Source organism: Micromys minutus (genome assembly GCF_963924665.1).
Source record: "Micromys minutus genome assembly, chromosome: 13".
Classification (NCBI taxonomy): domain Eukaryota; kingdom Metazoa; phylum Chordata; class Mammalia; order Rodentia; family Muridae; genus Micromys; species Micromys minutus.
Window position 1 is genome coordinate 44,257,924 of NC_137982.1, and position 16,159 is coordinate 44,274,082.

General features: G+C 43.1%; 1 protein-coding gene across 1 annotated transcript in view; it reads right to left on the bottom strand.

Moving 5' to 3' along the window:
* Positions 1–16,033, bottom strand: part of METTL8 (methyltransferase 8, tRNA N3-cytidine) — an 82,918-nt gene extending 66,885 nt beyond the window's left edge. The window contains exon 1 of the mRNA XM_080927308.1: positions 15,974–16,033. The gene's annotated coding sequence lies outside the window, so the exon portion shown is untranslated. The remainder of the gene's footprint in view (positions 1–15,973) is intronic.
* Between the last annotated feature and the right edge of the window lie 126 nt (positions 16,034–16,159).

Consider the following 16,159-nt stretch of genomic DNA (forward strand, 5'->3'; position numbering starts at 1 on the left):
GAGAAATAATCTCTCTCTGCTCCACACGGAACATCGAAACTACAGACAAATTATACTCTGAACATAAAGCAATCCTGTCTTAAGGCAGTGAAGGCTCCACTAGTCAATAGTCCGAGTTCCATCTCTGGGACTTGTATGGTAGGAGAGAACAGTTCCTGCAAGTTGTCCTCTGACCTGCACACCTGTGCCAGGGTCATAGACATACCCCTCTACCAAACTAAATAAATAAATAAGATTGAAATAAGTTATATCTTAAAAAAAAGATTTAGTGATTTATGTATTTGGGTATTCTGTCTGCACATATGCCTACATGCCACAAGAGGGCAACCATTACAGCCGGTTGTGAGCTGCCATGTTGGTACTGGGAATTGAACTCAGGAAGTCTAGAAGAACAGTTAGTGCTCTTAACCTCTGAGCCATCCCTCCAGCTCCTAATATAACTTTATGTGCTTACAGAAATAACACATATTTCTTAGGAAGTGGGGAGGAAAAAAATGTTAAACATGATATTAAACTCTAAAAAATAAAAAGACAGACACAATGATGGGTTGGGGAGACAGCTCCAAGGTAAGGACGCTGGCTCTTCCAGCGGGAAGACTGAGCCAGACCCCAGGTGAAAGGCCAGCATGGCTGTGTGTGTCTGTATACCAGGAAGAAGGCAGCAGACAGCTTACTGACCTGTCAGCCTGGAGGAAATAGTGACCTCTGGGTTCAGTGAGAGACCCTGCCTCAAAACAATAAAGGAGAGAGTAATATATCTGCACATGTGAACACATAGGTACATAGAACTGCACACTCATGTGTAAGTATACATAAAATTCACGTGAAAAGATTTTGGAAATGTTATAAAAGATGGTGGGGCTATTTGTAAACTATCAGGATGTTTTATTACCAAACATAAGGAATGCTTAGAAAACAAATAGAAATGGTGACCTTAAAAATATGCTAATGTCCTGAAGAGCCATTCACAATAAATGCAAACTGCCATTCAGAAATGTTTCCCACACTGACCACATGCCTTTGGAGATTTCTTTATCCTTAGGCTGAGTGCTCTTGTTAGTTACAAAATGGCTGCAGCAGTCCCAGCTCTCACATTGACACAGCAACCTCCAGAGAAAGAAAAGGAAGACTTCTTTCCTCGGTCTCTTATTAGGAATGAGGAATTCTCTCATGCTCCCCAGAAGACCCACACTCTCAGGTTTCACAGGAACTGAGTCACATGTGAAGGAACAGGTTCTGTAAGCTGCTAAGAACGTAGGTTCTCAGGGTAGTCCCTGGAGGCCTCCAAGACCTATCAAGGATCTCCAGAGGTCAGGGTTTTATCATAATAACATCAATATGTTATTTACCTTTTGTTAATTGCCACAGTCCATTGATGGTGTACAGACAGTATGACCACGGTGACAGCAGGCTGACCTGAACTGAAGCAGAGGCAACAAACAGCACTGAGAGTCACTGTCTCCTTCTCTAACTGCTCTCAGCGGAGCCAGATGCTCACACATCTCTTTAATGAAGCCATAAAACGTGTCTTCTTGGAGCACATTTTTACTTTGTCATTTCCCAAAAACTAAACAAATATGCCTGTCAGGAAAATAACAGACACCACGCATTCATTGTCTTTGATAGAATTCACACTTTCAGACAAAAAATAAAATAAAATAAAATAAATTTCTAATAAACGTGTGTCAACTACTGGGAAGAAGGGGCTTTCTAATACTGTGTATTGCTATGCTAAGGGTAAAATACTTTTTATTTTTGTACAATAAAATGTGTCAACATCTGGAGGACCCACTACAATTGATGAACTAATATTTTCTGTAATACCAAGATGTGATGTTACAAAACCACGCACAAGGTGGAAAAGCTTCGATCCACCCACAAAACAAAACAATAGCTGTCCATCAGATTATTTCCAGATTTGGGGAGAGAGGTGTCTCTATGTAGCCCAGGCTGGCCTGGAACTCTCTATGTGGTCCAGGCTGGTGTTGAACTCTCAGAAATCTGCTTAGGCCTTGGCCTCTGGCTCCATAGTGCAGGGATTAAACATATGTACCACCACAGCAAAACATGGTAGAAAATTCTATTTTTAGAAAGATGTTCTGTAAAATAATCAGAATATGTTAAAAATTTGCCACAGCACTGTTTGTACATATGCTGGAAAAGTATAAATAGTTATTTTTATAGTGCTGGTTAAATTATTAAATACATATCCATAGAGAGGAAAACCAAGTATCCATGCAAAATGTTGCCAAAACCTTAAACTTATTAATACAGAAAAATGTTCTCTGAGTAGGTGGGAGAGAAAAGAAGAAAGGAAAGCCTCTGAATGGTCTCTTCTGGAATGGGCACACACATACGTGCGCAAGTGCAGTCACTATCCAGGAAGATGGTTCCTAACGCAGCCTCACAGGCATCTCAACACAGCTTGAAATGTTCCTTCCTGAGCTGGTTGGTTTGCTGGTCTGTCTGTTTTGAGGCAGGGTCTTAGGTAACCCAGGCTGGCCTCAGAACTGTAATGTAGCAGAGGCTGGTTTTGAACTCATCCTCCGGTCTCCACCTCTCAAAGAACGACAAAGATATTCTCAGTTTCTTTGTACTTACTGAGCTATTGTCTTTGGAACATATACGCGTTTTCTATAACATCCGTGAGGAGAGAGAAGGAGGGAAGCAGCTGGCCCCAGCACTAGGTGGCACTCGCTCTAGAAAGGTTCTAGAAGCCCCATTAGGATGTCAAATTCCAGTAATCTAGAAACTTCCCATCCACTGACCATAGAAGGCATTTGCCACCTTGCCTTTTTGTTTTTCCTTTACAATTATACACATATATGTAATGATCAGATAGGGTAGTTGGTGTTTTATATCTCTAAACGCTTCTCATCTCGCTGTAGCTACAGCCACTACTTTTGTTTGGTGTCTCGTACCAGGCATGGGATACCTCCTTGTATCCTTCTTCCTCCCTCCCCCTCCTGTCCCTTTAGTGACCATACCTCTTTTTTTTTGAATCTGTGATTTATTTATTTATTTTTATTAGATATTCTCTGCATTTACATTTTAGAGGTTATCGCTTTCCCCCAATCCATTGCCTCCAAGAAGGTGCTCCATTTCCCAACCACCCTCTCCCACCTCGGCACCTTCATGTTTCCTTACACTGGGGAAAAAAAAAGAGCCTTCACTGGACCAAAGGCCTCTCCTCCCACTGATACCAGAAAATGCGGTCCTCTGCTGCATATGCGCCTGGGGCCATGGGTCTCTCCAAGAAAACTGATTGCTTGGTGTTTTAGTTCCTGGGAGCTGTGGTGGGTTTGGTTAGTTGATCATTTTGTTCTTCCCATGGGGCTGCAGACCCTTTCAGCTCCTTCAGTCCTTTCTCTAGCTCCTTCATTGGGGTCCCCATGTTCAGTCTAATGGTTTAGCTGCAAGCATCCTCCTCTGTATCAGTATGGCTCTGGCAGAGCCTCTGAGGTGGCATCCATATCTGGTTCCTGCCAGTAAGCACTACTTGGCATCAGCAATAGTGCTTGGGTTTGGTGGCTGCATATGGGGTGTGTCCCCAGGTGAGGCAGTGACCACAATCCTACACTGCCATTTGGAATTATGGCATTTTCTCTCCTCACTTAGCAACTGTGGTTCTGATGTACCACGATCATTTCATTTATAGTACTTGTTAATCATCAGACTGCAAACACAGATGGCCCTACTCAGGTCTGCCCAGCCTTGCAAGAAAGCTCTCCCGCCCTCTGCTGGGCATAGCCAGAGAGACAACTTCCCAATCACAGGCATTTTATTTGCCTTTTGGTTTTCAGGGAGGAACTTGGGAACCGGTTCTTGGAACTGCTTGCTAAAAAAGACAATTCCTAACTAAAACATTGCTTTCTTTCTTCACACCAAATAGAAACATCAAAATAAAACTTCTCCATGATATATCCCATCAAAGATATTGGGGACTTTGTGTACTAACTTAAAGTAGTAATAAGAAAGCATCATAAAAACCAGGCATGGTGTACCACACTGATAACCACAGGACCCCAGCAGCTGAGGAGGAAGGATCCTGAGCTCCAGGCCAGCCAGGGCTATATAGCTGAGATTCTGTCTCAAAAATGTAAAGAAGAAAAAAGGGCTGACAGGATGGTTCAGCAGGTAAAGGGGCTTGACTCACATGCCTCGCACCAAGTTCCAGCTCACACCTGAACTTGGGTGGCAGAGGAAGGAAGTCTGCTGCAAGTTCAAGGCCAGCCTGGACTCTAAAGGTGTGTTTCACACCAGTCAGTACCACATATCTGAGATACTGAGTCAAAAACCAAAACAAGATATAGGACATCTTGCTGGGTAGTGGCACACATCTTTAATCTTAGCACTGAGGAGGCAGAGGCTCTGAGATGGGGGCCAGCCTGATCTACAGAGTGAGTTCCAGGGCAGCCATGGCTACCGAGAGAAACCCTGTCTCAAAAAACAAAAACAAACAAACAAGCATCAAAACAGGAAAAACAAAACCAAAACCAAAACCAAACAAAATACCAGGATCTTAATCAGAAATCAGCTAAAGACCAAAAAAGTCACCTTGAGGATCGTATTGTAGGTGTCTGCGCTTAGAAAGAAGGCCTACCAGGCTCGGTGGCTTTGGTATCACTTAGTCACTGCCTCTCCCTCGCAAAACAAAAAACTAAAGAATTCTCACACTGGAGGGATGGCTCAGTGGTAAGGTGCACTTGTTCTTGCAGATGAAATGAGTTCAGTTCCCAGCACCTACATGGTGGCCTACAACCATCCATAACTCCAGATCTAGGGGATCTAAGGCCTTCTTGTCACCAATCTGGGCGCTAGGCACACGCATGGTACACAGACAGACATGCAAGTACAACACTCATACGTAAAAAGAGGAGAGGGGTTCTCAAGTTCTGCTCTTGCTTGCTTGTGAGTCTTTACAATCTCGCTGTTTCTCCTTTAAGAATGCAGTGTTGAGGATACAGCTCGGTTGACATGCCAACCCCAAAATCAATATGCGGAAGAGGAGCAAAGCAGTGAGATCCAGCTGTAACTACAAAGATGCCCTAAAGGACAAAGCAGCGCTGACAGAGTCAATAAACAGCACCACACGTTGCTCTAAATCCTTTCATCCTGGTATCGTCTTAGTTAGACCTCTCAAGAATTTATTTATGCTTTGTCTTAATAGTTCAAATAATTGCTCCACAAATATTTAAATAACAGTCTAGAACTGCTGTAAAGACTTACAGAGCGCCTGCACATGTGCATTGCTTTCCTATTCAGCTCTCTGAATCAGTCTGGCATTTGTTACCATTGACAACAGTAGAATACATTGTTACAAACCTACACACTTCATCCGTTTCCTCCCTTTCCCCAAAGTCCTCTTTCTCTCTCAGAATCTCAGCTGAAATGCTACATCACAACCCCCTACCGTGTCTTCTGGGGCCTGTTTCCGAAGGTAAGACTTTGTATTTCAAGGGTCCTGTGTTTTGAGGAGTGGGTATTTTGTAGAATGACTTTGGTGGATATTTACATTTTTCTTAGGACTATAGTAAGGCTATGAGGTTTGTTTGGGTTTGTTTTGGAGCTGGGGGGGGGGTAAAGCCAGGCCGTCACACATGTCAGATATAACACCACACGTCACGTCACATCAGGAGTGCTGCTCTCAATGTGGCAGTTTCTGCTGTTAACCTTGATTGCAGAGCGGAAACAGAATTGCTGAGTTCCCTTACTGTGGCGTTACTCCCCCACCCCTCCCACTTTCTACTGTTCACTGTGGTCTGCACTCAGATTAATGCTGGCGTCAGCCTCGGTTGGAGAAGCTTCTTTTTGCACAGTCAGAGGACAGTGCAGGCCCTTAAGGGGTCAACGTGCTGAGAATAAATGGCTGCCGAATGTCTAGTCACCGTGGGGCATCCAGGGCTGGTGCCATGGCTCAGCAGGGAAAGGCGACCTCGGTTTGATGCCTGGAACACACACAAAGGTGAAAATGGAGACCTAACTCCACCAAGTTGTTTTCTGACCTCCATGTCACCTCCACTTTTATAATCAGTGTATCTTTTAAGAGGGAGAGTTGGACCACATCCCACCACCAACAACAACAACAAGGTTCAGGAAAACTGCAGAGAAAGGGATGGGAAGACTGTAAGAGCCTCAAGTGACGGGGAGCGATGCGGTATGCTGAATTTAGGCACAACATGGAAACTGCAGCTTCGAACTCACAGTAGCTGTGATTAGCTGCACAAAATGTGCACCATGTCAGCCAGGTCCACATTGTGTCGTGGGAGGGGGAGGGGCTCACAGGACCCCATGATCTCCCTTGAGTGTTTATACACAGCTCATGACCGGTGGTGAGAAAGACATTTTCTTCAGTGGTGAAGTGCCCACACTCTTGAAACACTACTAATAAAACTTCACTGGGTTACAACAAAAACCACTGAAGTGTGTGTGAGTGTGTGTGTGTGTGTGTGTGGGGGGGGGGTGGGAGGTTCCGATTAAGAAGAGATAAAGGATCAGCAGCTTTGGGAGGGAAACAAAAGGGAGTAACAGGGGTGAATATGGCTAAAGTACATCATGTACATGTATGAAAACGGCTCAATAAAACTCACTATTATGACTAATAATATATGCTATTTAAAAATGAGACCAGAAAAGGGATAGGGGAAAGGCTACCCTAGGATACTGGGAAAAACAAAACATAGAAATTTAAGAGCCAAAAGGAAGTGGGTGCTGGGCTGAGATGTGTCGGTGGGGGAAGCACTTGCTGTGTAGGCATGAGGACCTGGGTTTGACCTCTAGCCCCCACGTGAGGTGTGAGTGCAGTGCAAGTCTGTAACCACAGAGCTCGGTGGGCAGAGACTGCTGAATCCAGACATGCCAGCCAGACAGCGCAGCCAAAACAACAAGAGAGAAACCCCGTTTCAAAACAGTGTGACAGAGGACGTGTGACTAGTTTTATATCTCTCTCTCTCTCTCTCTCTCTCTCTCTCTCTCTCACACACACACACACACACACACACACACACACACACACCCTTTGTTATACCTCCATCATCATGCTTCTGTTTTTAGCATGTTGTACTTCCTGATACTGCAGGATGCTACAAGCTCATCTTGTTTATTCATCCAACACTACAACCAGCCATTTCTCCCAAGAGCCTTTGTCCCTTTATTAGAGTCTGGTTGCTGAGTGAGTATGCTCTTTGCTTCTGTACCCCCTTGGTTAGTAAAACAAGCAAATTCGTGCATATAACCAACCAACCAGATTCCCATCTGTGGCTATAAATGTTTACATATATACACATCTCCATCAAACTAGAACTGAACCTGCTGGATGGAAAGCTGCCGTCCCATACATCAGGTCATGCCCCCTTCAGTCTCTCCTCTTAGGAAAAAGCACTGCAGGTTGAGAAAATCAAGCCAAATTTCTCTCCTTGCTGCCCAAGACTAAGGCAACTTTGAGTCATGGCTTCAGTCTTACCCGTGCCTTCCTCCCTTGTGACTCTTCTCACATGCGCTAGGCCAGACTAGATCACGTGGTATGGAACTCATTGCCCTCTTTCCCATCCCCCTCCAAAGAACTTTCAAGTGTCAGAAACTCTCTTTTGTGCCCAGAACTGAAGGGTCTGTCTCTTTAGGACTTCCATCGGGCCGCACATGGTGGCTGTTTCTTCTAATGCTCTACTATTTCAAGGCCTGGTCTTGGCTGTCTGTAGCTGTGAGTCTGTTTCTCATCCTGAAGGGTAACCTCATGTCAGCTCCCTTCTATGAAGCTGCCACTCTTTTCTAACATAACAATGTTGAAACCTAGCATTCTCTCTCCATTTCTAACAGCAGCAGTGTCCTTGACCCTAATGACTAGAGGCACTGAGCTAGCTTCCCTATTTTCTTACCTAACGCTTTCCACTCTGACCATAGAAACCCTGTTCTCATCACCACCACCTAATTACTAATTATTTAATGCCAATGCCCATAGAAGAATGGCTTCTGGTATCTCCTCACACAGAGGCAACCTAGAGAGACTGGGAAAGAAATAAAGGGGATGTAAGACAGGAAGGAAGTCACCCTGAAGCTAGCTTGCCTTTCCTACTGACAGGGAATCAGGTTATCTACAGAGTCAACATTGCCTTTTCAAAAAAACTGGTCAAACAAGGATGTTAAAAATCAACAAACTATACGTACTTAGGGCCAAATATAACCTTGACTTTAACAGTATTAGTACTCCTGGGTGGTGGTGGGGCATGCCTTTAATCCCAGCAAAAGTAGCTGGATCTCTGAGTTTGAGACCAGCCTACTCAACAGATCAAGTTCCAGGACAGCCAGGGCTACATAGTAAAACCTTAGCTACACAAAAAAAAAATCCTATCTTGAAAAACAAAACACCCACCACAACAAAAAAAAAAAAAAAACAAAAAAACAAAAAAAAGTGTTAGGACCTGTCTCTGCTATAACCCCCTAAAACATCTTACAATTTCATTTATAAAAGGAAATTCTTTAAGAATATTAGAAACATATTTAAGAAGTATGTGTATGTGCGTTTTAGACAGGGTCTCACTAAGTTGCCCTGGTTGGCCTGGAGCTAATTATGTAGATGAGGCAAGCCTTAAACTCACAAAGATCTGCCTGCCTCTACCTCCCAAGATCTAGCCTATTTTTACTTATTTAAACGCTACTTAAATTTTAAGCTTTGTCTAATGTTCAAACTGTTAGAATCATATACACAGTCATTTTAGACACCAAAATGTGTTCATCTTTCTAATGTCTATATTTAAATCTTAAGTGTGCACACTCTCTTATCTTAGTGAACTTCGAACTTTGCCTTACTTCAGATGTTCTTTCAGTGTAGTCAAGGATCCTGCTATATCTGAGCAGGGGTCCCTAAGGGGAAGGGAATTTATGGCAGTGCTATCTGTGTCTCCCCAGCAACCATCACAATACCCCCAGTCTTACAAAGTTGCTCACATCAGAGCTTTTCTCCTAGGCCCTTGCAGAAGAAGCGCTGTACGCTTCTGTTTTTCTGAATTTTGCTGTTGTTTTGTGTATGGAAAGAGGTGTTGTAGTGCTGGGAATGGAACTCAAGGCCTTATATATGCTAGGCAAGTGTTCTGTGTCCTTAAGCTACACATTCCCAGCCCACACTGCATATATGTATACAAAGTTAAATTCTTCCCCCATGGCTGCATTCTGTCCTAACTCTCCCTAGCTTATGTAGACCTTAAGCTTTGACCCAGGGCCGAAGGCATAGCTCAGTGACAGAGTATGTAGTATACACAAGAGATTGGGTTTGATCCTAGAACACGCTCCCTCTCCCTTCTCTCCCTCCCTCCCCCCTCTTACAGTTCCTTCCTTCCCTTACCTCCTCTCTCTGGAATGTAAGGATCCTAGTTTCAGCAAATGTATACCAACAATATAGGTTTATAAACTAGTCTATCACCCTAGAAAGAACAGTCCCTGGGTCCATTACTAAACTCTCCCTGTTCATGCTGTGCCTTCTCTGAGAGAGTGCACTGGGTATCATCATATCATCCTTTGCCCTTACACGACGCCTGTATCTGTGAGCATATGTGACCTCACTTAAGTCCTAAAGTGTCCACTCAGATGACTTGGTCAAGATCTCAGTGAGTGAGCTGTTGTCACAACGGCATGCCTTACACTCCGGCTATGGCACTCTTCCCACTACACACTCCTCTGCAGCCGTGTGAGTGAGGGTGCTTGTGCGGTGCTGAAGGGGCTCTGAGAGTCATTTAGATTCTATTCTTGGCTGACGAAAGCTCTAACGGTTAAAAAAAAATATGAGGAAATGGAATCTAGTTCTGTAAATTTGGTGGACTTGAAACCTCAGAAGCCTCTCTGCTATGCAACACCCCCCAAATGCTGTGTAAACAAGCAAAAAATATATATTATGTTAACAACATACATCACCGAGCCAGAAAGAAATTTTCAGAAACCAAACTTTCAGACCTGATTGAGCGCTGGAGCCAGCAGGAACCAAAAGCCCACAATGCACAAAAACAAAATATGTCACCACATTTATCTAAATGAACTCATTTAATTCTAACTCTACCACATTATTAAAATAGAGAGAAAAAAATCATAGACCACAGCAGCACATACACAGAAAACACTGATAAAATTCAATGTCTAGTTGATCAAATAAATAAAACTGTTAGCCAATATGGAACAGGAGAGAATTTTATTAACCTGATAAAAGATGAGCCATCAGCAACTGCCATGTTAAGGGACTAGGAATTACGTCGATTTCCCAGCACGCAGACAGGGATGTCTTGGCAAATCAGGACATGTTTACACAATGGTTTTAAGCCAACCAGCCATCCTGTCTTTTCTATAAACTGACCAACCCTAAATTAGGGGAGGTGGATCCTTCAGAGATTTTAAATCCCAAACCTTGAGAAAAGACTAACATATAGCTCTCAGCGTGTTCTCGGGAGTAGGAGAGGGTCCTTTTCTCTGTGTCTACTACATGGGTGTGCTTTCTCACCCCCAATACAAGCTCTTCTTCATCTGCTGATTCTGACGGATCTTTGTGTGTTTCCAGAGGTCTCCGCTGCTACTTGTTGCACTTGAGTTTTTTTTTTTCCTTTTAACTTTAAGGGGCAGAGAAAACGACCCCTATCAAGACCTCTTGCCGGTAGCAATGTCATCCTTGGTAGTATCTACTCTTTTTATAAATACTAGAGTGAATTATCAGTATTGTTACCAGAGTAGAAACTCAACTGCAAATCTGGGTCAAGACAATAAAAAAGGAAGTAAAAATGAGAGACGAAGGACAGAGAATGAACAAAACTCACAATTTTTTGTGAAATCAACATCAGAAAAAAACTTCAGACACCCAACCTGTGACCATTATTACAAATAAACAGTAAGTTAGGCAAGGTTGTTTTACTTACAGAAGACATATGAATGTTTATCTACTCAAAACAAGTGTAATATCAAAAAAAAAAATCCAATTGGGCCAGCAAGATGGCTCAGCAGGTAAAGGCATTTGACACCAAGACTGATGATCAATTTGATCCTTAGAACTCACAAAGAAGGAGAGAACACACCCTGTAAACTTCTTTTGCCTCCAAACATACAGAATGGCAAGTACACACACACACACACACACACACACACTCAAATACATTACATAATAAAACAATAATGCTGATTAAATTAAGAACCATAATTTTTATCCAGGGATGATAGTACATGTCTGTATTCAAACATGGGGGAGACTCTGGCTGAAAGATTAAGTCTGAGGACCAGGAACTTCATAATGAGTTCCTGTCACAAGAAAGCAAAACACATATACATTTATATATTTACAACATTTATTAAAAATATAGTATTCTTAAGATGCTAGATATGTAAGTCCTTGAAGGAAAAATTATCAAACGTTAAAGAAACTAAAGATGTAGAGAAACGAGAAAAGGCTGTTTATGGGATAATTTGAAAAGGCTTGGCTAGCCATGCTCTTTAGCTTGAGACACTCTTATCCGGGCTGAAATCCCAGTGAGGGAGCTGCAGAGATGGCTGAGCAGTTAAGAGTACTTGCTGCTCTTGCAGAGGACCCGGATCCAGTTTCTGAAAGTGATAGAACAGCTGACAACTGTCTATAATCCCAGTCCTAGGGGATCCAATGCCCTCATCTTACTCAGTGGACACCAGTGGACACCAGGCATGCATGTAATGTACAGACAAACATACACGCATTGTGTGAAAGGTTCATACACATAAAATAAAAAATCTACTTTTTAAATTCTAGTGAGGTTTTCTGTGGAACTTAAGTGGTTTTAAGATGAAAAGTGCAAATAGCAAAGAAGGAAAAAAAGAGAGAGACATTTCTGAGTTGTAAGCCTTGCCCTCCACCCCAGCTGTCAAGCTCTGCTACAAAACTGCCTGTAATAGTCAGCTGTTAGCTCAGAGAGAGAAAAATTGAACAGAACAGAGACCACAAGCAAAGCCAACCATGTGCCGTGGCTTACACGCGGCTCAGGTGTGTCCCCCAAGGCTCGTGCACAGGAAGCTTGATCGCTGGTGTGACGTGTTGAAAGGCCTTAGAACCTTTAAGAACAGGGTTAGTGGAAGGCAAGCGGACAGCTACAGGCACTGTTCCCGGGAAGGAAAGACTAATTTAGTTTTCACCAGAACTCACTCAGTTCCTGGTTCTTAGAAAATGAGCAAGGGTGGCCCCTAAATCTCTCCAGCTTCCTGCTACCATGTGATCTCTCATTCCCACCATGATGCTGTCCACCAAGCTGTGACGCAGCCAAGGTACCTTTCCCAAAAAGTCACACAGATTCAGCCAAAGGATCTCCGACCTCCGGTCTCCAGATGTAGGAATTAAATAAACTTCTTTATTAAGTGCCCAGCCTCAGATATTTTGTTATAGCAACAGAAGACAAAGTTACCACAGGTGTAATTTGATGTATAACAGAGTTAACATTGATGATCTACACAGAAATGAAGACTATTCAATAATAAATGTCTTTGAGACATGTGACTACTTGTATATGAAAAATAATAAAATGGATCACTAACTTACATCATTCCCACATTTAATTGAAGACTTAAATGGAAAAGACACAATGTAAGAGGGCTTTTTCTGTTGTTGTGTTTTGGAGGGGAAGAAGAGTCAAGACAGGGTTTCTCTGTGTCGTCCTGGCTGTCCTGGAACTCGCTCTGTAGACCAAGCTGGCTTCAAACTCACAGAGCTCCATCTAGCCTTCCCTCCTAAGTACTGGAATTAAGGGCTTCTTCAACAAGAGTCGCACAGTTTTAACACCACAGAAAAAAGAATGCAAGGGAACTCTGCAGAAAATCTCAAACAGAAAGGCTTGAGCAAGCAGACAAACATTAGAACAGGAACAGACATGAAGGACAATAGGAGAGAACGTAGCAGGGAAAGGATAGCACCATGTCCTGTATGGGGACACTAGGGGGTTTTGATCAGTCCTCTGTGACTCCTTAGGAATCTGTGCATGTATTCTCCAGACTAAGAGCCTGATAAAGAAACCTTTATTTTTTATCTTGATTTCCAAAAAAAAGAAAAAGAAATCTTCAAAACAGAAAAAAGGAGTTTAACAAAAAGATAGGTTGGATCATCTAAGCTGACTACGTATTATCTGACTGCTGTTTTGGGCTTGGGGTCCCACATTTGAGATTGTGGGTGCACTACCCTACAAGCTGCATGCAGAGTAATTAAGAAGTCCTGGCTAGTCTTATGTCAATTTGACACGAACTAGAATCAATTGTGAGAAGTAAACCTCAATTGAGGAAAAATACCTCCATAACAACAATTCTTAACCTGTGAGTTGAAACCCCTTTTGGGGTCAAACAATCCTTTCACAAGGGCCACCCAAGAAGACCATCAGAAAACACATCAATTTACCTCAAGATTCATAACAGTAGCAAAATGGCCGTTATGAAGTAGCAGTGAGAATAATTTTATAGTTGGGGGTCAGCACAACACAAGGAATTGAATTATAGGGTCGCAGCCTTAGGCTGTAGGCAGGCAGGCTTGTAGGTCTTTTTCTTAATTACTGATTGATGGGGGAGGGACCAGCCCAGTGTGGGTGGTGCCACCCCTCAGCTGGTGGCCCTGGGGTCTATAAGAAAGCAGGATTAGCACTCCATGAGGAACAAGCCAGTAAGCAGCTCCTGTCAGGGTTTGAGTTCTTGCCTTGGCTTCCATCAGTGAACTGTGGTTTGGGGTATATAAGCTAAATAAACCCTTTCCTACCCAAGTTGCTTTTGGTCTTGGTGTTTCCTTACCAATAGAAAGTAACTAGGAGACTTGTATGTAAATGGTGTTGTCCAGTGAAGGCAAAAGACAGTCAAAGCACATTGAGCAAGGAAGTCTCATCATGGGTTAATAAGACTGGGAGCACTGAGTAATCTGCAACACTAGAAAACTGTGTGTGTGTGTGAATATATACATATACATATATATGTGTGTATGTCTCAATGTAAGAGAAGTGCACCAAGGAGGAGAGGATTTGCTTTCTGAATTTTCAAGGTCCAGTGAAACAGTACCAATGATCACAAAGAGTAAGTGTGCCCTTGAATTTACTGGTCATATAGTTCTGCTGTTAGTTTACAAATGCCTGGTCATTATAGTTGCATAAAAGCTACATAGGACTTTATATATGGTTCTTATATTTGCATATATTTAACATACTAAAAATACTTTAACAATGAAAGACTCTAGGTTGGATTCTGGTTTGAGACATTCTGCAAGAGGCAACTAGGAGCCAACTAAGAATGATGTGACAGCTCTGTGCATTTGTGAAATCACTCTCCAAAAAACTATAGCAGGTTGGGAATTGAGAGTCTCCAAGTGTAAGCAGAAAGAACAATCCAATCAGAAGGCTAATTAATAAGGTGATAGAAACGGGAAGGCATAAAACCACTGAGATGAAAAGACTGGACAGAAATAGAATCAAAAGTACTTGGTTATGGGAGAGGCAAAGACAGTCTAATGACTCTCCTTGGGGGACCTCAGTGGTAAGATAAATACCACAGGAAGGGACCATTCCAGAACTCGAGGTAAGAAAGAATAGGGACCGCCCAAGCTGTGCACACTGTGCAGTTCCTTCTTGCTCCCCCACAACCCCAGCCTGCCCACTGGCTGTCGAACATGATGAAAGAAACCACTTGCTATGATGATTTAGGGGCTAGGCTTGAGGCCACTTAGGAAAACCTGAAAAACACTGAAAGGCAACTGGCCTTGAAGTACCCACCCTGGTAAGAATGGAAGTAAAGAAGCATGTGAGCAGACTTCCCAAGCTCACAGAGTTCCCAGAGGATGACTATTTAGATCTGGTAGAAACTGGGGGTACTTTGATCCAAGCCAAGAGAGACGGCACCATCACAGTGGAGCAGCGATGAGGGGGACGGCCATCGTGTCTGAGGGGTGGTTTGTGTCCAGCTGTTGAGTCACTCACTGCTGGGGCTTAATATGTGGAAGTGAATGAACAGAGGGTGCAATCACAATATGCCCACTGCTTGCTATTGTATTTGTTGTAATATTCCATTATGGTGGCGTTTTAGAAGTCATGTGAAAAATAGGCACAGGAACCAGGGCTCAGCCTTGGTGGGAGAGCAGAGAGAGACAAGAAAGGAATGATGAGTGCAATTCAGCAATGATTTGCATTTCCTTCAGCCAAAGAAAATCCAGCTATTTTTTTTTCTGGGTTCCAGCGTTTCAGTCGACAGCTGCATTCATGAATGACCAAATTAACTATTGTAGAGCTTTCTAAAAATATGCAAAGCACTCACTGCACCCATATGCTATAAGCAAGTCATGAAATTTCGGGGGGGTGGGGGAGAACCTCCAACAAAACAAGCAAACAAACAAAAAAGCCAGATCCCGAAGGAAATGCATCAAAGGTAGTAAGAGTTTCCCCTTTAAAACAACTGAACTAAACTAAACGGTTAAATTTTGACCCAGCACACTCATCTGGTACTGTACTTCTGTCAATTAGGAAGCGGTGTGGTTACTGACTTCTTTAAGCACTTAAGAACGCGCCGTGGCATGCCAAGTCTATGTGGGAGATTCAAGACACCACACTAAAGGGGTTTACAATTGGTATACAGTTACGTAAATTTTTAGTATGTTGGTAGTTTTGAACACGCAGGCTGAGCTAGTTAACAAGAGAATGTTATTTTTTTTACTTAGAGAAGTCAACCTGGATTATCTTAGTCCAATAAGAACGCAAACATTTCATATTTTATTCCCTATAAGGGGGGAAAAATGGAAGCAAGGAGGAAGAAAACACGGTAATTACCACAAAACCAGTCAGGGTCCCCGCTGGCCACACAAGGGCGGGCCTCTGGGAAAGAGAAATTCAATCCTACTTTGGTGGGAAAACCAGCATCTTCCACCACTAATTACAATACAAAAGCATAGTGTTTATACAACTAAATGTTTAAGCCAACCTCATCCACCAAAACGTCTCATGTGATGCAGAGGGAAAGCCATGAGGCATACCTTTGGAGGGTCCCACTGGACACAACGCCCCTCTGGACACGTGGCCAGAGCCTTGCAGGGCCAAAGTAGGGGTTGGCAAGCGTTCCACCACCGGGGCAGAAAAGGACTGCTCCCTAGGTGCAGGACACACGCGAGAAGCTACACCACTAAGCGGCTGCACAGCGCCCCCAAGGTTCTCCAAGTTAT